This window comes from Sciurus vulgaris, assembly GCF_902686455.1.
Source record: "Sciurus vulgaris genome assembly, chromosome: 5".
Lineage (NCBI taxonomy): Eukaryota > Metazoa > Chordata > Mammalia > Rodentia > Sciuridae > Sciurus > Sciurus vulgaris.
In genome coordinates this window covers 172,625,643-172,646,385 of record NC_136465.1, presented here as the reverse complement: position 1 = coordinate 172,646,385, position 20,743 = coordinate 172,625,643, and the positions used below count along the sequence as shown (strand labels likewise).

At 36.0% G+C, this 20,743-nt stretch overlaps 1 protein-coding gene across 1 annotated transcript in view; it reads left to right on the top strand.

Moving 5' to 3' along the window:
- The window catches only part of ENTHD1 (ENTH domain containing 1), a gene marked incomplete at its 5' end in the record, with an annotated part of 124,427 nt that overhangs the window by 42,307 nt on the left and 61,377 nt on the right, over positions 1-20,743 (top strand). The window lies entirely within an intron of this gene.

Sequence of the window (20,743 nt, the reverse complement as noted above, 5' to 3'; positions counted from 1 at the left end):
GACCACCAACCTATCCTCCTCTGGCAGCAACTAATCTTTCCTCTACCTCTATATAGTTTTTGTTGTTTCTAGAATGTTATATAAATGGAATCAGACAGTAAATAACATTTTGAGATTGAATTTTTCACTCAATGTAATGCTCTTGAGGTCCATTAAGGTCGTTGCTCATATCAGTATTTTATTCCTTTTTATTGCTGAGTTACATCACATTAATAAAGGTGTACCAGAATTTGTCCAACCATTCACCAAGTGAAGATTATTTAGGTGTTTTTGGGCTTTGACTACTTATGAATAAAGCTGCTATGAATATTTATGTAAAGATTTTTGTTGTGGAGTTTTAATATCTGTAGGCTAGATGTCCAAGAGTGTGGCTGTTGTATTGTATGGTAAGCATGTACTAAGTTTTGTAAGAAACTGTCAAACTTTTCCAGAGTGGCTATACCATTTTATATTCCCACCAGCAATGTGTGAGGGATCCAGTTTCTGCATCCATACCACTTTTGATATTACCACTATTTTTATTTTGTTTGTGACTAACAGTTTGTAGTGATAGCTCAGGGTGGTTTTAATTTGCATTTCTAAAATGACCAGTGATGATGATCATCCTTTTTATGTGCTTATTTGGATCATTATAAATTCTCTTTGGCAAAATACATGTTCAAGTCTTTTGCCCATTTTCTAATTGAATCATTTTTTTACCATTGAGTTTTATGAACTTTCAGATATTCTGGATACAAGTTCTCTGTTAGATATGTGATCTGCATGTTTTTTCTTCCTGTCTGTGACTTATCTTTTCTTTTGCAGTGCTGGGGATTGAACCATGACCCTCACACATGCTGGGCAAGCACTCTACCACTGAACTGCAGTCCAGCCTTTTTTTTTTTTTTTAATTTTGAGACAGTGGTTTCACTAAGTTGCCCACGATGACCTTGAACTTGTGATCGTCCTGCCTCTTGCATAGGGGATTATAGGTGTACACCACTGAACCCGGCTTATCTTTCTAACAATATCTTCTTTTTTAAAAAAATTATTTTTTATTTTTATAGACTGCATTTTTGATTCATTGTACACAAATGGGGAACAACTTTCATTTCTATGGTTGTACACAATGTAGATTCACACCATTCATGTAATCATATATGAACAAAGGGTAATAATGTCTGTCTCAATCCTCTATGGTTTCTTCCCCCACCCCTCCTGCCCCATTTCCCTCTACACAATCCATAGTTCCTCCATTCTTCTCTCCCCACCCCTCCCAATATGTATCATCATCCACTTAACAGAGAAAACATTCAGCCTTTTGTTTTTTGGGATTGGCTTATTTCACTTAGCATGATATTCTCCAACTCCATCCATTTACCTGCAAATTCCATAATTTTCTCTTTCTTTATGGCTGAGTAGTATTCCATTGTGTATATCGACCACAGTTTCTTTATCCACTTATCAATTGAAGGGCATCTAGGTTGGTTCCACAATTTAGCTATTGTGCATTGAGCAGCTTATAAACATGGATGTGTCTGTGTTACTGTAGTATGACGATTTTAAGTCGTTTGGGTTTAAACAGAGGAGTGGGATAGTTGGGTCAAATGGTGGGTCCATTCCAAGTTTTTTAAGGAATCTCCATATGCTTTCTAGAGTGGGCTGCACCAATTTGCAACTCCACCAGCAATGTATGAGTGTGCCCCCCACATCCACGCCAACAGTTATTATTGCTTGTGTTCTTGATAATAGCATTCTAATTGGAGTGAGATGAAATCTTAGGGTAGTTTTGATTTGCATTTCTCTAATTGCTAGAGATGATGAGCACTTTTTCATATATTTATTGTTTGCTTATATATCTTCTTCTGTGAAGTGTCTGCCCAGTTCCGTAGCCAACTTTTAACAATATCTTTCATAGAGAAAAATTAAATTGAATGAAGATCAACATACCAATTTTTCTTTTATGGATCATGCTTTAGGTGTCTTATCTAAGAACTCTGCCTAAGCCATGGTCAACATTCTCCCTAATTTCTGTAATTTCTTTTATATTATTATTATTATTATTATTTTGCCTGTGACTGTCAAATATGCTTAAGTGTAAGTTTTCTTTCTTCTTTGTCATTCATGGAGGTTTTCAGTGCAAAAAATCTGTTAGCTCTTGATTCTGAGATTGTTTTCTGATTTTCTTTAAATATTTCCTACTTTTTATTTTTCTCTTTCTTGGATTCCTGGTATCTGGATATTTTAGTAATTCTCTGTCTTCATATCTCTTAACTTTGTTTTTTAAAAAAGCTTCTGCTCCCTGATTGTTTTCTGTTTTTTTCAATGAGTTTCTCCATCTTGGTCCTCCAGTCTAATCATTTTTTTATGCTGCATCCATTCCATTATTTATTCCATCTGCATTCTCTCTTTTAACTATTCTGTCTTTACAGTTAATATTTGTTTCAGTCTTCATATCATTTCTTTTTCCTATTTCATATTTATTATCCTTATTTATTTCAGTATGTTTATTAAAGTTATTTTAAGTTCTTGGTTTCTCTTTCTATTTTTGTGTTTTCCAGTGGAATCTATGAGTCAGTTTTTATTTTTCTTTTGAAATAGTTATACTCCTCAATGAACTGGTTGTCCCCTGGAGCTATTGGCTGCTGTACCTAGGATTGCTAAAGGCTAGACTCTAGTCAGCATCAGCTTTAAGTGGGAGATAGGGAAAATGGACTTAGGGTGGGGAGCACTTCTTTCCTTTCTCCCCTAAAAGGAACAGAGCGAATCATGCCCCACTCCAGGTTCAAGGCCTCAGGAATAAGTCTTTATCTTAGTACCCTAGAAGCAGAGGCCTTAGGAAACACTTCCTAAACTGTAAACTGCCTGACTGCCTGGGGAGCGGAAAAGGAAGGGGTAAGAATCATCCTCCCCACAACTTTGCTTATCTCCTCCTTCTGCGCTGGCCAGAAGGCAGTTCTGAGTTCAGCTTCTGAGTCACAGTGGGTGTGGAGGCAGGCCCCAAGGCAGAGGATGGGTGGGGACAATTCCTGCAGCTTCTTCCTTCATTCATCCTGCCTCTGCACAAGCCACTTTGTGCCCTGGGTGAGGCAGACACCAACTCCCCAACTCACACACAGATGTACCAGTTCAGAAGAGCCCTCTGTCTGGCTGGGGTCTCTTGGTTTTCTTCTCATTTCGGTGTCCTCTCCTTATAATTGCATCGGGATTGATCCCGAGGGAGGGAGCCAGCAGCACCAGCCTGGTTTGCTCCTTTTTCAGTATTCTCTGACTTCTCAGGCTTACGCCTACTTCTGTTTGCACTTGCGCGTACCATGTGCATCTTCTGATAGTAGCCTCTTCAATACTACGTTTTTTTTCTTTCTTTGAAATTTTTTTCTGCTTAATTTCTATTAGATAAATATAAAGTCATTTAATCTGTCCTTTTTCATGTTTTTCAACTGCCTTTTAAATATTTTTCCCTCCTATCTCCATGCTGCACTTTAGACTATCTTCTAGGTTCACTTATACTCCTTTATTGGTGTCTACCTCAGAATTTTTTGTCTAGTGAGTTTTAATTTCAGTAAGTGCATTTTTCATTTCCAGGCTCTCTTAGTGCTTCTTGTTTATATCAACTTGTTTTTATTCATATCTACTTTTTGGGGGAGTAGGTATGGGGAATTGAATTCAGGGGCACTCGACCGTAGAGCCACATCCCCAACCCTGTTTTATTTAGAGTCAGGGTCTCACTGAGTTCTGCAGTGCCTCAATTTTGCTGAGGCTGGCTTTGAAGTAGAGATCCTCCTGCCTCAGCCTCCCAAGCCGCTGGGATTATAAGCATGCACCTGGCTCAAATTCTTTTTGGTTTGTTTGTTTGTTTCCTGTTTTCTTATTCCTTTAAGTCCTTTTCATGATCTTTTTGAGAACTCTAAGCATATTTAATAGTTTTTTAGATGCTTATTTTCATTTTTTCAGGAGTGAATTCAGCTCTCTATTTAGACTATTGGATTATAAGCTCATCTTCAGGATTCTAGCTTTTAAAATCTGTGTTTGCATGACCCCTTACCTCTCTCTGCTGTTTTTTCATTTGCCTTCCTTACCATGGGGACATCCTTACCACACTTAGGACTTAGGCTGGCAGCGTGAGCCTTGTTTCTTCTTTGACTGGTATTAGATTGCAGATCTAATCCCTAAACCATGGGATGCCTTGATTCACTTGCTGGAGAAGTTCGTGTTCTCTTGCCTAACCCAGTGTAGTAAATTTTAGAAGCTATAACCATAGGCTTTTGATTGATGAGAGGTTATTTTAGCCTCCTTCATAAATAGGGAATCCCAATGCCTGAGCATAATTTCAAGCAGTGAGCCTGTATTCAGCACTTGTGTCTTCGATGGATACTTTTACCACTCTATGTACCCCTCCAAAGTTGAGTTCTGGTCTTCTATGCCTTTTTCTGGACTCAGAGCCCCAGAGGGCCACAGCTTTAACCACAGTGTATTTCTGTTCATGCTTTCACCCATGAAGATGTTAGTCTTAATTTCAAGCATGTCAGACTTTTTAACTTTCACATTTGTATTTTCTCTTTAGTTGCTCTGTATTTGGAGAAGGAAGGTATCTCCAAAGAATGAACCTATAGAACTATCTTGACTGTTGTAATGGTTTAGATTAGGTGGCCCCCAGAAGCTCATGTGTGAGATAATGTAGAAAGTTTTGGAGATGAAATGATTGCATTCCAAGCAATGATTGCGTTCCAAGCAGTTTAACTTATCAGTGAATTAATCCCAATAGGGTTTAACTCAGGGTGACTGTAGGCAGCTAGGGCGCGACTGGGGTAGGTAGGTCCATAGGGGCTTCCTACGGGTTTTGCATTTTGTCCTTGTTGAGCAGAGCTCTCTGCTTGTTGATCATTATGTTCCTGGCTGCTTTCCTCTGTCACACTCTTCTGCCATGACGTTCTGCCTCCCCTCCAGTCTGAAGCAATGGAGTCAGCCTTCTATGGATTAAGACCTCTGAAACTGAGCCCCTAAATAAACTTTTCCTCCTCTAATTGTTCTTGTCAGGTCTTTTTGTTCGCAATTGTGAAAAAGCTGACTAAAACAATTGTAAATATTTTCTACTTATGACTGGGATTTCTAATTCACTGTTTGTTTTTTTAAATATTTTTTAAATTGTCAATTGGACCTTTATTTATATGTGGTGCTGAGAATTGAACCCAGTGCCTCACACATGCTAGGCAAGCGCTCTACCACTGAGCTATGACCCCAGCCCCTGTTTTTGTTTACTGTATCTTTCTCCTACTGGAAGGAAAGATCCTAGAGAGAAGAAACTTTCTTAGTTGTATTCATTGCTGAATCTTCAGTTCACAAATTTTTATTAACGAGAAATAAATGACTAGCAGATGTTACATATATGTTAACTTCTTTTCCTGTTGAAAGATGCTTCTTTGGCCTCCTGCTCAGTGCTTTGTTTAAATTTCCTGCCGTGATTTCTATGAGGGAGGCTGACCTTCTGTTTACAACCCCTTTCCCCAACCCAATTAGGTATTGGACTCAGTTGCTTTTGTAGCAGTTCAGAAAGTTACATAAAATTGAAATATCACTGTTGCTTAATTACATAATACCTCACAGATTAAAAATACATAGTTTACTTTAAAAGATAAGACATTAAATCAAAATGACTTGTAAATTTGAAATCAGTCACGATTTGTTGTCAATGACTTTTAGGTAAAAAATAGACTTGAATGATCCTGTGTGTTTTGAAGACAAAGACATAAAATGCCAACTTTTTTTTGTATTAGTCTTGAAGTTCTGATTGTTATTGTTTTTTTTTTTAATTTTTGTAGAGGAAACCAGGGTCACTGATTTACATCATTTTACCTCTTATTTCTTTTTTCTCAGTGAGAAAAAAATGGTGCCCTTATCTCATAAGAAGTTTAAAAGCTAGGTTTTCCTTTATGACATTACAATATTGCAGCTTCCTACTGATTGTACAAGCATCTTCTCTTACTGTTGGACTATGTGGTGCAATCCAGTATGTCTTCTTCAGTAGTCTGCTCCTGTAGTAGAAGACAAAACGTTGCAAGTTGAACAGTAAGGTTAATTGTTGTTGCCCATGTACTGCATGAGAGCTACTGTGTCTACATTAACATTCTCATGTTCCTGATGCAGAACAAGGAAGAAATGAAATTGTCAATTGTCTAGGCAGAATGAGAGTTGCTTAAAAATACCTTTAAAAATATACATAGAAACTTCTTTATTCTCTTCCTACAAATGAAAGAAAAGTTATCTTAAAAGCAGTAAATAATATTCTTAACAGCTTTCAAAAGCAGAAGGTACTTGCTTAAATGATACTTTCAAAACTAGGTAAAGTACATTTATGACAGGGGTCTCTTTTCTCTGTGCATAATGTCCAGAATTTTTGTTATTAAATTTGTTAATAAGGCTATTTGTATTTTTTCACTGCCTTAAGAAACCTTCTTTTCCTGTTCAAGGAGATTGAACAATGAGGTTGTGATTTTTTTTTTTTTTTTGGTCCCAGTTGTTTCCATAGCAACATATAGGGATGCTGTGAAGTGGTTCACACAAAATTAAAGCTGACCAAACCTTCACTCTAGTTGTGAGTTACCAAATTGATTGTGATAGATGATAAATTATTATTTCCTACTGTTTCTGCTTATTATTTTGCTAAAAAGTATACGTTTTTATTCTTGCATTTATTTCTGTTATTTGTAAAAATTTGAACTCATCTAAGTTGTTAGAGAAATGGAAATTATACTGATTCTAATTATGTTAATTCATTATTCCTGTCTCTGCTGCATCATTGCTTTATGTTTAAAAGTTCTTTCATGTTTGCGCTTTTATTACTTTTTCTAAATTATCAAATACTTATCACAAAAAAACCAAACAACACAAAATAGTAAAGAGTGAAGAGCAAGTTTCTCCCTCTTCCTCTATCCTCCTTGAGTTCCTCTCCTCAGAAGCGACAATTGCTTGCTGTTTTTTTATGAATTTCTTGCAGAAATTTGTCAACACATTTTTCTTTTACCTAAATGGAATCATTTAATATATATTGCTCTGCAACCTGCTGAGAAGTAAGCAGTATATCTTGGATATTTTTCTACATAATAAATATAACTAGTCATTGTATACTATTCCAAAACAGGCTTCTTTAACTGAAGTACACATCATGAGCATATTTCAATATTTGTACATTTAACCATGTTGTACTCTTCATGTATAAATCTTAATTTATTTAGTCATTCCCTATTGGTAGTCATTTATGGATTTTTCATGTTTTGCCCATTAAAAGCAATGTTGCCATAAAAACCTTCTACACATATTTTTAAGATGCTTTCCTTGGAGTAGAACTGCTAAAAGTTTATCAGTACTTATTTTTGTTTAGAAAGGTACTGCCAAATCACCTATCCCACAGTTGCACCCATAATTTGTATCTATTAACACTGTGTTAGAGTGACTCTTGCTATATTTGCAAATACTGAGTCTTGACAGATATTTTCACCTTTGTCAGTATAAGAGGTAGAATATTTTTGTTTATTATTATATATAAGGTTGAATAACTTTTTATGTGTTTATTGGGAACTTATGTCTCTTTTTATTGTTAACTCTGTTCATATTCTTTGCCTATTTTTCTATTTGGTTTCTCATCTTTTTTTACCCTTTTTTTTTTCTTGGTGCTGGAGATTGAACCCAGGGCCTCACCCTGACAAACTGCTTACTTTACCATTGAACTACATCTCCAGGCTCTTTCTAATTTCAGAGCTGTTAGTCTATTGAAGAATCAATCCATTGTCTAGTTCTTTATACATCTATTAATTTTCAGTTTTTATTTGATTTTTATGGCTTTTTTGCCTATAGAAAATGCTTTAATTTTTGTGTAGTCCAATTCATCTGTCTTTCCTTTATGACATCTATATGTTAAGTATTCTTATAAAGACTTTTCTTACCCTGACTTTGTAAAAAGTCACCTTGACTTTTTTTTTTTTTTTTTTTACAGACTGTATTTTAGAGTCGTTTTAGGTTCACAGCAAAATTGAGCAGGAAATAGTTTTCTCCTTATATGCATCCTCCCACATGTACAGCCTCCCTCACTCTAAACATCCTTTACCAGCATAGCACGTTTGTTGCAGTCTGCACCAACAGTGCCACAGCATCATCACTTCAAGTCTATAGGGTTCTCTCTCTCCCTTTTTTTTTTTTGATGTTGTTAAATTTTTTGTTGTTGTTGATGGACCTTTATTTTATTCATTTATTTATATGTGTGCTGAGAAGCAAACCCAGTGTCTCACGCATGCCAGGTAAGCACTTTACCACTGAGCCACAACCTCAGCCCTAGGGTTCGCTCTTGATATTGTATGTTTTATGGGTTTGAACTAAAGTACAATGACGTGTATCCACCATTATGGTATTGTACAGAGTAGTTCCATGGTCCTAAAAATCCTTCATTCATTACCTAAGATCCCTTCTTTTCTTCAACCCTTAGAAACCACCGATCCTCTTGTTATTTCCATAGTTTCACCTTTCCCAGAATATCATATTGTTGGAGTCATATAATATGTTGCCTTTTAGATGGGCTTCTTTCACTGAGTAACTAATATTTAAGTTTCCTCCCTGTCTTTTTATGGACTAGAGGTGCATTTCTTTTTAATATTGAATAATATTCTGTTGTCTGAATATACTACAGTTCATCCCTTCACCTACTGAAGGTTGCTTCCAAATTTTGGCAATCATATACAAAACTGCTGTAAACAGAAAAATCTGCTCTTTTGGTGTGGATCTAAGTTTTTCAACACATTGCGTAAATAGCAAGGAGTAAAAATTGCTGGACATAAGGTAAAAGTATGTTTACTTTTTAAAGAAATAGCCCTCACTGAAAATGATAGAATTCTGAAGAAAGAAATTAAAGAAGGTATTAGAAGATGGAAAGACCTCCCATGTTCTTGCATTGGTAGAATTAATGTTGTTAAAATGGCCATATTACAAAAAAAAAATCTACAGATTGAATTCATTCCTCAAAAAATACTAGTGACATTCTTCACAGAATTAGAAAAAACAGTCCTAAAATTTATATGTAATAATAAAAGATCCATAACAGGCAAAGCAATTCTGGGCAATAAGAGCAATGCCAGAGGCATCATAATACCCAATTTCAAATTATGCTACAGAGTGTTTGCAATCAAAACCAGCATGGCACTGCCATAAAGACAGACACGTAGAACAATGGAATAGAAAATGCAGAGACAGACCACACACAGTCACCTGATCCTTGACAAAGTTGCCAATAACAATGTTGGAGAGATACGTTTTAAACAAGGGTGATAGGAAAGCTGGATATCTGTATGTAGAAGGATGAAACTGGATCCCTCTTTCTTACCCTACACAAAAGTAAACTCAAAGTGGATCAAAGACCTAGGAGTTAGATTAGAAACTTTGCAACTGCTGGAAGAAAATACAGGGTCAACCCTCTAACAAATGAATGCGGGAACAACTTCCTCAATAAGATCTGTAAAGCTCAGGAAATAAAACAAGCATTAATAAATGGGATGGCATCAAATTAAAAAACTTCTGCACAGTAAAGAAAACAAAGAGCATGAAGAAAGCACCTATAGAATGAGAGAAAATCTTTGCCAGTTATTCTTCTGACAGGAGGATTAATATCCAAAACATATGAAGAACTTAAAAAAATACAACCTAGTTAATAAATGGCAAATGAACTAAACAGACATTTCTCAAAAGAAGAAACACAGTGACCAAAAATATACGAAAAAAGTTCAACATCTTTAGAAATCAGAGAAATACAAATCAAAACTACTCAGATTTTATTTCATTCCAGTTAGGGTGACATTCATCAACAATACAAATAATAATGCTGCCGAGGATATGAGGGAAAAGCAACACTTATACACTGTTGGTGGGACTGTAAATTACTGCAACCACTATGGAGATCAGTATGAAGGTTCCCCTTAAGACTAGGGATGGAACCACCATGTGAACCAGCTATACCATTCCTTGGTATTTAGCTCATAGAATTAAAGGCATACCCATGTTTATAGCAATGCATCTCACAGTAGCCAAGTTATAGAACCAGCTTAGGTGTCCATCAACAGATGAAGGAATAAAGAAAGTGTGATACACACACACACACACACACACACACACACACACACACACACACAATGGATGGATTCAGTCATAAAGAACAGCAAAATTGTGTCATTTGCAGGAAATTGTATAGAACTAGAGAACATCATGTCAGATGAAATAAGCCAGACTCAGAAAGTCAAGGGTTGTATTTTTTCTGTCATTTGTCGAAGCAGAGAGAAAAACAGAAAAAATGAAAAAAGGGATCTCATGAAAATAGAAGGGAGATCAAGGGGAAGGGAGGAGGAAGGGAAAAGGGAGGTATTGGGAAATGAAATTGATCAAATTGTTATGTGCACATATGGATATATCAGTGAATTCTACTACTGGATATAATTGTACCAATTTTAAGCATTGTTAAAGAAACAACCCCTACTTTTTTATGCTTTAATTTAAAAATATTTAAATCTTATCTATCAAAAGTTTACCTTGATCGGTGGAGAACATTAGATAACTATTTAAAAATTTTTATTTTTACAAATGATAATCAGTTTTCTCAATGTCAGTTTTTGAATAAACCATCTTTTCCCCTTTAATTTGAATCATGGCTTCTAACACATAATAAATTTCCATTTATTTTTAGTTTCATTCCTGCACTTTCCATTTGCTTGTATTGAAGAACAGGTAAACAATAAAATTTAAAATTTAAAAATTACACATAATGGAATAGAGGGAATAAAGTGAACAGGAGGACGAGAAGCCAAATTTCACCAAATATCTTTTTTGGGGGAGTGGTTTTTATTGGTTTCTCCCCATCTATTGCATGGAATTACAGCAATCATCACTGTTGTCTGTTTGGCTGAGATAAATCAAAACTGAAAATAGGATGGAGAAGCCAGGATTCTGGAGACAATTCATGGACAGTGTGAGGTTTGAACCTTTGGTTTGTTCCAACTTCTGAGTTTGGCTTGAAGCAGCTCTTGACCATAATGGGACAGAGCAGAGCTCCAGGGAAAGAAAATATGTGGAAGCTGAATCTCCAAATTTTATAAACTCTGAGCACCTTTAGGCTACTCGGATTTGGCTCCACCATTCTGTAGATGAAAAACAGAGGCCCAGAGATGGGATGGAGCCACCTGAGATCAGCTCAGGGCTGCTTTGAGCCATTCTCCTTTGGAGCATTCTGTGGACCACAGCACTCAGGGCAGCTGACAGGTGCTAGATGAAATGAGTTGGTTTTGGTAGTATGACCTCTTTAAGCTTTAATGTGAGATATATATTGTGAATCTCCAAGAGGTGTCATGGTAGGTATTCCTATAGAGCACTTTATGGAAGTTGCTCTCCATGGAACCCTTTCTGGTAAGTGCTGTATGGTGTCCGTAGTTCTTTTTCTTTTCCCCACTGACCTCCATGTCAGGTGTTATTTTTTTTTTTCAGCAGTATCAATAATTAAATATAAATGATCTAGATATTGTAATTAAAAGGTATAAATGTTCAACATGTATAAAAAGCAAACAATAACTATATGCTCTATACATTTGTCATACTTTAAATATCAGTACCCCAATAGGTTAAAAGCAAAAGAAGGGGGAAATAAGCATGGGAAATCAGAAGTAGAGCTATTAATATAAATTTCAAGGAAAAGTATTTTCAGAGATATAGGGGAACATTTCATGACCATAATAGAGTAACTTCTTCAAGAAAATATAACATCTAAATATGTACGTACCTAATAACAAAATTTCAAAATATGTGAAGTAAAAATTAATAAAACTAGAAAGACAAATCAACAATCATATTTGGAGATTTTAAGGCCTCTCACTTCGCTGGAAGGACTAATGATATAGAAGGCTTAAATGTTATCAACCACCTTGACCTATTTGTTTTTTATAGAGAACTATACACAAAAATGACAAGTAGAAAATTAATAGGGATAGACTGTATTCTGTCATAAAATAAGCTTTGAGAAATTTTAAAAATTTGAAATCATGCAGATTTTTTCCTGCATGATTTATTACATTAGAAATCAATCACTTTAAGATATATAGGACCCAACCCCCATTGTCTCAACTACTTCAAAATTAAACAGCACACTTGTAATATCTCACAGATCAAAGAAGAAAGCACAAGTAAATAAAAAGTGCTTTGAACTAAGTGATATAAAAGCTTAGAATATTAGAATCTCTGGACAAAACAGTACTCGAATGAACACTTATAACTTAAAGTATTTGTATTAGAAAGAAGCTAGATTAACAATCAAATTATTTCCAAATTAGGTAGTAGGAAGGAAGAAATAAGAGTAGGAGCAAAAATATGTGAACTATAAAAGAAACAAAACAGCTAAAAGTTGATAAAAATTTAACAAATCTAATCAAGAATTAAGAAAAAATATCAGTGGAAAGGGAGCTATCAAAACAACCCTACAGATGCTAAAAATGTATTAAGGTAACATTAGTATAGTATAATAACCATTATATAGCTTACATAACTTGGTCTATTTTAGAGGATAGAAACCCCTGCTTGTTTACTACAGCCATGTGAGTGATTTTTTTTTTTTTTTCCCATCCTTTCACCTTCAATCTGTGGATGTCTTTGCCTATGAGGTGAGTCTTGTGGAGATAGCATATTGGTGGATCTTATTTTTTGATCCAATCTGCCAGTCTGTGTCTTTTTTTTTTTTCATGTTTGAGATTTTATTGCCTGTATTGAGAATCAGTACACAGACATTTTACTTTGTACACAATTCTTTTTTTTAAAATTTATTTATTTTGATTCATTGTACACAAATAGGGTACAATAAATTTGTACCTCTGGTTGTTTCTCTGGTTGTACACGAAGTAGTCACACCATTTGTGTAATCACACATGTACATAGAGTAATGATATTTGTCTCATTCTGTTATTTTTCCTTCCCCCCACCCCACCCCTCTTTTTCCTCTATACGATCCATCTTTCCTCCATTCTTGCCTCCCTCTCCCCCCCACCTTATGTACCATCATTCATTTACATCAGAGAGATCATTTGGCCTTTTGTACACAATTATTAACACACATACTGGAAATCTAAAAAGCCTTATACTGTGATTCTTTTTCAGTTATTCCATTGACTTTCCAGCTTTGAATTTGGAGGCAAAGTTTTCTTAAGAGAATATCAAGACCAGTATCTTTGAATGCTGTTGTTTTTTAGGTCCCACTAATTCAAAACTTTGTCACACACTGTATATTCAAACTTTGAGTCTTTCACTGCACATTAAAAATATTAGGAAAACAAAGACTTCCACGACCAAAGATGATACTGAGTACACACGATTCCGACAGCAATGATCCAGCAGTGGTCTTCCTTAGGAAACAATTCTACTTGCCTGCCGCCTTCCTGGGCTTGGCGTCGCCTTGGCAGGAGCAGACTTAGCCCACAGGCTGGCTGACCTCTGCTTGGGCTCCTCACTAGCCCCGCCTTTGGCCGAGCTGACTTTCCTCTTGGGCATCCTGGAGGGGCGTCTGTGGGTGCTGCAGGCATGTGGAGCCTTCTGAAGCAGCACTGCCTGGCCACTGCCACTGCTCCTGCCGCCCAAGCTGCTGTGACTCCCAGTCTGTGTCTTTTGATTGATGAGTTTAGGCCATTAATGTTCAAGGTTATTGAGATATGATTTGTGTTCCTGGTCATTTTGGTTTATTGCTAGTTTTTAATTTGAATTAGTTTCTCCTTTGATTGACTATTCCTTTAGTGTAGTTCCTCCCTTCACTGATTTTCACTTTTATTTTTTTTGCATTACATCTTCATGGAATATTTTGTTGAGAATATTCTGAAGTGCAGGCTTTCTGGTTGTGAATTCTTTTAATTTTTGTTTATCATGAGTTTTTATTTCATCTTCAAATCTGAAGCTTACTTTTGTTGGATTTAGGATTATTGGTTGGCATCCATTTTCTTTCAGAGCTTGGTATATGTTATTCCAGAACTTCTTAGCTTTGAGGGTCTGGATTGAGAAATCAGCTGAGATCCAAATTGTTTTCCCCCTAGGTAATCTAATATTTTTCTCTCTCAGCCTTTAATATTTTATTCTTATTCTGTATGCTAGGCATTTTCATTATAATGTGCCTTGATGTGGGTCTGTTATAATTTTGTACATTTGGGGTCCTGAAAGCCTCTTGTATTTGAGTTTCCATTTCATTCTTTAGCTTTGAGAAATTTTCTGATATTATTTCACTGAAAAGATTGTGCATTCCTTTGGTTAGTATTTCTGCACCTTCATCTATCCCAATAAATCTTAAATTTGGTCTTTTCATGTTATCCCTTAATTCTTGGAAGTTCTGTTCATGATTTCTTGACATCTCTCTGTGGTCAACTCTATTTTCAAGATTTTATATTTTGTCTTCATTGCCTGAGGTTCTGTCTTCCAAGTGGTCTAGTCTGTTGGTGATGCTTTCTATTGAATTTTTAATTTGATTTATTGTTTCCTTCATTTCAAGAATTTCTGGTTTTTTGTTTTTTTAATCAGAATCTGTATCTCTTTTTTGAAGTGATCTTTTGCTACCTGTATTTGCTCTCTTACATCATCCTTTACTTTGCAGATCACTTTATGTACATTCTAAACTCCTCTGACATGTCTTCAACTGTGGTAAGGATGGATTCTGTTATTGGAGTGCCTTAGTTTGCTTGGGCAGTTTGTTCCCTTGCTTTCTCATGTAGTTTGTTGTCTACCCATCTAACAGTGTGGATCAGAGGCAATAGAATTCCTACTCTGTGGACTTACAGTGTCCCTGAAGGTTTCCAGTACCTCACTGTTTAGGGGGAGACAAATAATAACACTAATCAATGCAAACAATTTACAGCATTAAGCCAAATAGTTCCAACTGTGACATCTACAATGTTAATTATCACAAGAAACAGAACTTATATGATGTTATGCCTATAAAAAAACAGCAAGTTTGCAAAAGCACTTCTATTTCCAAATGATGGAGAGAGAGAGAACAGAAGTGATCTAGGATGTGATGATTATGAGGGAAGAGGAGAGAAGACAGAAGTAAAAGATTAAAGAAGAGTGAAAGAACACTAGATATTGGCTGATAGCAGAAGAAAAGAGTGAATCAAGGGAAACAGGAGAAAATATATACATAAAGCAAAAATTTAAATTAAAAAAATAAAAATAAAAGAATACAAAACTAAAATATACTAATTGAACATCCTAGTTCACAAAAAACTAATTCATGTAAAATAATTGGCTTCAAAAATGCTAGTGGTGAGAAGAAAAAAAATAGAAAACTGTATCAATGTCCATGTACCATTAAGGTCACAATTAAACAGTGAAAAAGAATTTTAAAAAACTTGATGACAAGTTAATTCTTGTTGGAGTTCAAAAGATTCTCAGCTTCTCTTTGCCATAGTTCCTTTTTTAAAAAAAGTATTAGTGCATTATAGTTATACATAATTGTAATGTTATTTTGACAGAATTATACATGCATGAAATTTAAGTTGCTCCATTTTAGTCTTTAGTACTTCCTCTTTCCCTCCCCTCCTCCCACCCCCATTCCCCTTCCTCTACTCTGTTGGTCTTCCTTCTATTTTTTGTTTTTTTTTAATTGGTACTTTATATATATATTATATATTATGTATATAATATATATAATATAAATATGTATTATATAAAAATATATATAAATATATATTATATATATATATGAAATTCACTTTGGTATATTCATATATATACATAGCATAATTTGGCAGTTTTGTTCCGCAGTTTCTCCCTTTTCCTGTCCCCTTCCCCATGTTCCCCTCTTCTACTCACTGATCTCCCTTCAATTTTTATGGGATCCCCTCCACCTTTTGTTCCTCTTATTTTCTTCTAGCTTCTGCATATGACAGAAAACATACAACCTTTGAAGAGTCTGACTTATTTCACTTAGCATAATGTTCTCAGTTCTATCCATTTATTAGCAAATGCTATAATTTCATTCTTCCTTATAACTGTGTAAAACTCAGTAGAACTCCACTGGAATATATGTATATGTGTATGTGTATATATGTATATGTGTGTGTGTGTGTGTGTGTGTCTATCTATCTATATTTACTTTTTCTATTCATCTGTTGGCAGGCACCAGTGCTGGTTCCATAACTTGGCTATTGTGAATTGCACTGCTATAAACACTGATGTGCCTGTATCACTATAGTATGCTGATTTTAGTCCTTTGGGATAAATACCAAGGAGTGAGATAGCTGGGTCATATGGTAGCTCCATTCCTAGCCTTTTGAGAAATCTCCATGCTGCTTTCCAAAGTGGTGGTACTAATTTTCAGTGCCACCAACATTGTATGAGAATGTACCTTTTTTCCCCCTACATCCTGATCAGCATTTATTATTTTTATTCTTTTTTTTAGTTAGTTTGGCTGAGGATTTATCAATCTTGTTTATTGTTTTGAAGAACCAACTTTTTGTTGTATTGAGCTTGTCTATTTTTTTTTTAATTTTTACATTGTTTGTAGATGGACAGAATGACTTTATTTTATGCAGTGCTAAGAATTGAACCTAGTACCTCACACATGCTAACCAAGCATTCTGCCACTGAGCTACAGCCTTAGCCCCTGTCTATTGTTTTTTTATTCTCAAATTCATTAATTTCAGCTCTGATCTTAATTATTTCCTGTCTTCTACTGATTTCAGAGTTAGTTTGTTCTTCCTTTTCTAGGACCTTGAGGTATAGATTATTTGATATGTTTGTGTGTGTGTGTGTGTGTGTGTGTGTGTGTGTGTGTAAAGGCACTCAGTACTATGAATTTTCCTCTTAGAACTGTCTTCATACTATCCAGAGATTTTTGATATGTCGCATCTCTGTTCTTTGTTTCTAAGATTTTTATTTCTCCCCTGATTTATTCTATGGACCATTCCTCATTCAAAAATATATTATTTAATATTTAGGTGTTATAATAGTTTGTTTTTTATCTTGTTATTTCTAATTTCATTCCATTGTGATCTCATAGAATATAAGAAATCTGTTTTTTTGTGTGTGTTAAGACTTGCTTTTTGTTCTAAAATATGGTCTATTTTAGAGGGTTCTATGTGCAACTGAGAAGAAAATAAATTCAGTTTTTGATGGATGAAGTATTCTGCAGATATCTGTTAGGTCCATTTGATTGATTCACCTTTAATTGACTAATCTATTGAGATTCAGCCATACACTGGTTCTAATATTTATTTTTCATTTCTTCTACATGAAACATTTCAATGAGTATGTTTTGTAGTGCTAGCTTAGTGGTTATGAATTCTTTTAGTTTCTGCTTATCATGGAAAGTTTTTATTTCATTCTTAATTCTGAAGAATTGTTTTTCTGGAAATAGCAATCTTGGTTGACACCCATTATCTTTAAGGACTTGTTATATAATATTCCAAACCCTCCTGGCTTTTGGAGTCTGGACTCAGAAATTAGTACACTGTCTAATTGACTTACCTCTAAATGTGATCTGCTGTTTTCCTCTAGTTGATTTTAAAATTCTATCCTTGTTCTGTATATTAGATATTTTAATTATAATGTGTCTTAGAGAGTATCTGCTTTGATCTTGTCTATTTGGGGTTCTGAAAAACCTCTTGTATTTGGATTTCCATCTCATTCCTAAGGTTTAGAAAATTTTGATATTTCATTGAAAAAGTTATGATGCATATCTCAGTGCCTTCTTATATACCAATGCCTCTTAGATTTGGTCTCTTAATCTTAGTACAGATTTCTTGAATATTCTGGTCGTGGTCTCTTCACATCTTTTCTATATTGTCAACTTTGTTTTCAAGAGTATATACTTTGTCTTCAAGACCTGATGATCTTTCCTCTGTGCAGTCTAATCTTTGATGATTCTTTCAACTCAATTTTTTAATTTGATTTATTGACTTTTATTTCTGTGGTTTTTGTTTAGTTCTTTTAAAGAATCTCTCTATTGAAGTGATTTTTTACTTCCTGTATTTTCTTAGTTCATTGCTTACATCTTCTTTCATTTCACTGAGCATTTTAAGTATCAACTTTCTAAATTTTTATCTGACATTTCCTCCTTTGGTGTCAAGTGAATCAGTTGTTGAGTGTTGTGGGTTAGCTACTTGGGGTGGCTCGTTCCCTTGCTTTTTCATATTATTTGTATATCTACTCATCTGCTAGGATGATAATCTCTTCTACTTCTATGCAAGGGATTATTTAGTGAGCTTCTTTCTCTGAAGTGCCTTAAGCTGGGCAGATATCCAAGCATGTATACTCCACTCAGTGTGTATCCTCTGCTATGCTCAGTGTCGGCACCACTGTGAAAGAAGACACTCAATCCTGTGAACTGCAATCACTTCAGAGCAAAGCTGTGTACTAGGGAAACCTTAGTACATGGGGAAAACATTGAAAATCTTCTACGTTTTCCTCTAATCCAAGTATAAAACTGTAGTAATAGTTTTGAGTAAGTTGAGAATTTAGTTGTTAAAGTTAGGAAAATTATTATTACACTATATAGGTGTGTAAAGGGGAGCAGAGAAAAATTGGGCAAAGGGAAAAAATGAAAGGAAAATACAGAAAAAATACAAACCAAGATACAAAGAAAAAAACAGTGCAGCAGGGAGTTGGGGATTTGAGGCAGGAGAAAGTAATTCAAGAGGGAAAAAGAGACCGAGAGGAGCAATTGTAAACCTGCCCTTGGGGAGCAAAAACCAAATGATTACAGTTAATGTCTTAAAACATTAGAAGAAATACAATCAGTTGGGTTGAGGGCTGCAATATTTCACTTCATACTGCATTATTATTTCATATTGGAATGTTTATCAATTCAGGATGAAAGGTAGTATCCTTAAGATCAAAATTGATATTAGAAACATTTATGGTATTCCATGCCAAGGAAGAGAGATTTCTTATTGAGTCTTCCTGATTTGGATTTCATCAGGATTTGGGACCTTTAGAAGATGCCTACCACTCCTCAGCTTTACCTCTACATTTCCCTGGATACGGAGGTAGTGGTCCTACCAGTTCACCTCTGATAGAATTCTGGGAGGTCTCCTTCAATATTTGGTGTGTCCAGGTACCTGTTAGCTTTCTGTTGGGTCAGAGGAGATGGTCTGTTATTGTGATTTAGCAGCCAGATCACTCCTGTTAGGCAGGGTACAGTCTTGTGTGCCTTCTTGAAGAAAAGCTCCACGTTTCTAGCACTGTCAAATTCAGTGTGGTCTTCCCCTTGTATATTTTGGAGTGTGCCGAGTGTGGTGGTAATCTAAGGTAGAAGTATTGTAGTCTGGTTGATAATGGCACTGGAGGGCCCTGGAGGAGTATATGACCGTTGCTTCCTCTGGAGTACACAGGTCAGTAGGCTCGTATCTGTGTACACTGGGCCGTGACGGGTGTTTGTGAGATGCTCCTCTGAAAGTGGTTTTATGGCGTGTAGTGCCCTTGTGTATGCACTGAGGTTCTCAGCTGGCTGGTTGGGTTATCCTCAGGAAATGCCTTCTGTGGGTCTGAGTCCAAGTAAGAATTGAGTTAACTAGAAATCCTGGGATCTGCAGCATGTACTCTACTAGAGGTGCTGGGGCACAGGGGCTACTTCCTTGGTTGCTGTGATTTTCTTACCAGCCAGTGCTTATTTGTCAGCCTAGAGACCCAAGTCTGTGTGCTGTTTCTATAGGGTGCAGGGGCACAGGGTGCAGTACTCAGAGCTGTCACTGACTGAGCCTCTGCTCCCCTCCACAGGGACTTCTTTATAATGGCATAGAGCGTGGTGGTTGTCTGCAAATAGGGTGCCTGTAAACACAGGCTCTCTGTGAGCAAACTGTGGCACAGAAACCTCCACCCTGGCTGATGTAGATCACCTGGTTTTACCCATCCCTGTGACAGGATGGGGCATTGGTTGGTCCATCTTTGCCTGAGCTCTGGTGGAGGCTGTGGGGAGCACTGGGTTGGAGTTGGCACTCCCCAGGAATGATTAGCTCTTCAGTCAGCTCCACTCCACTCCCCCTTGGTGAAGGAATTCATAGCTGTCAGCTAGCAGCACTCCCTCTACAAGTTCCCTCTAGATGGATTCTAAGACAACACATTTCATAAGCATTATCTGTGGTTATATTTGTTACTATCTGTAGGTGGGAAGAAGCTGTGTTGATTTTTCTTCTAGGGAGGCTGGCCAGCTGTGAACTCTACAAAATGGCTGCTGTGCACAATACAGTTTTCTGCCCACAATTTGGGCTAAACGGTGTGCTAGCCTTCACTGTCTTTGCTGCTCCTGCCCTGTTTTAGCTTGATCTGCTTTTCTTTCAAACTGTTGTTAAGGAAGTGAGCTATGGCCTTTTCCTCTCTTTCTTTCTTTGGTCAGCTTTTGTGTCACTGCTTCTTCCTGGGCTGTGGAGGGATTAAGGGTTGCTACCTAGATCCTCTCTATCTTCCAAATCCCCTCACCAAATATATCTTGTTTTTAGATTTGTCTCTAGAAACCTCAAAAGATTTTACTTATTTCTAAAACAAAAAGTAGTCCCTAAAAAATATAAAATAAAAGTAAAGAAATGTGCCCCTTGAATTCAGTTTATGTTTTTGTTCTGAGATATTGGTATTTTTGCTCTGAAATTATTGTGAGTATAATGTGGGTTGAATCAAATATTGTTGTTAGTATCCTTGAGAATTGGGATTCTCATCATAGGAGACAGGAGGTATGAATGAAAGAAGACATTGTCTTAACTGAATAGACTTGAATTGGAAGCAT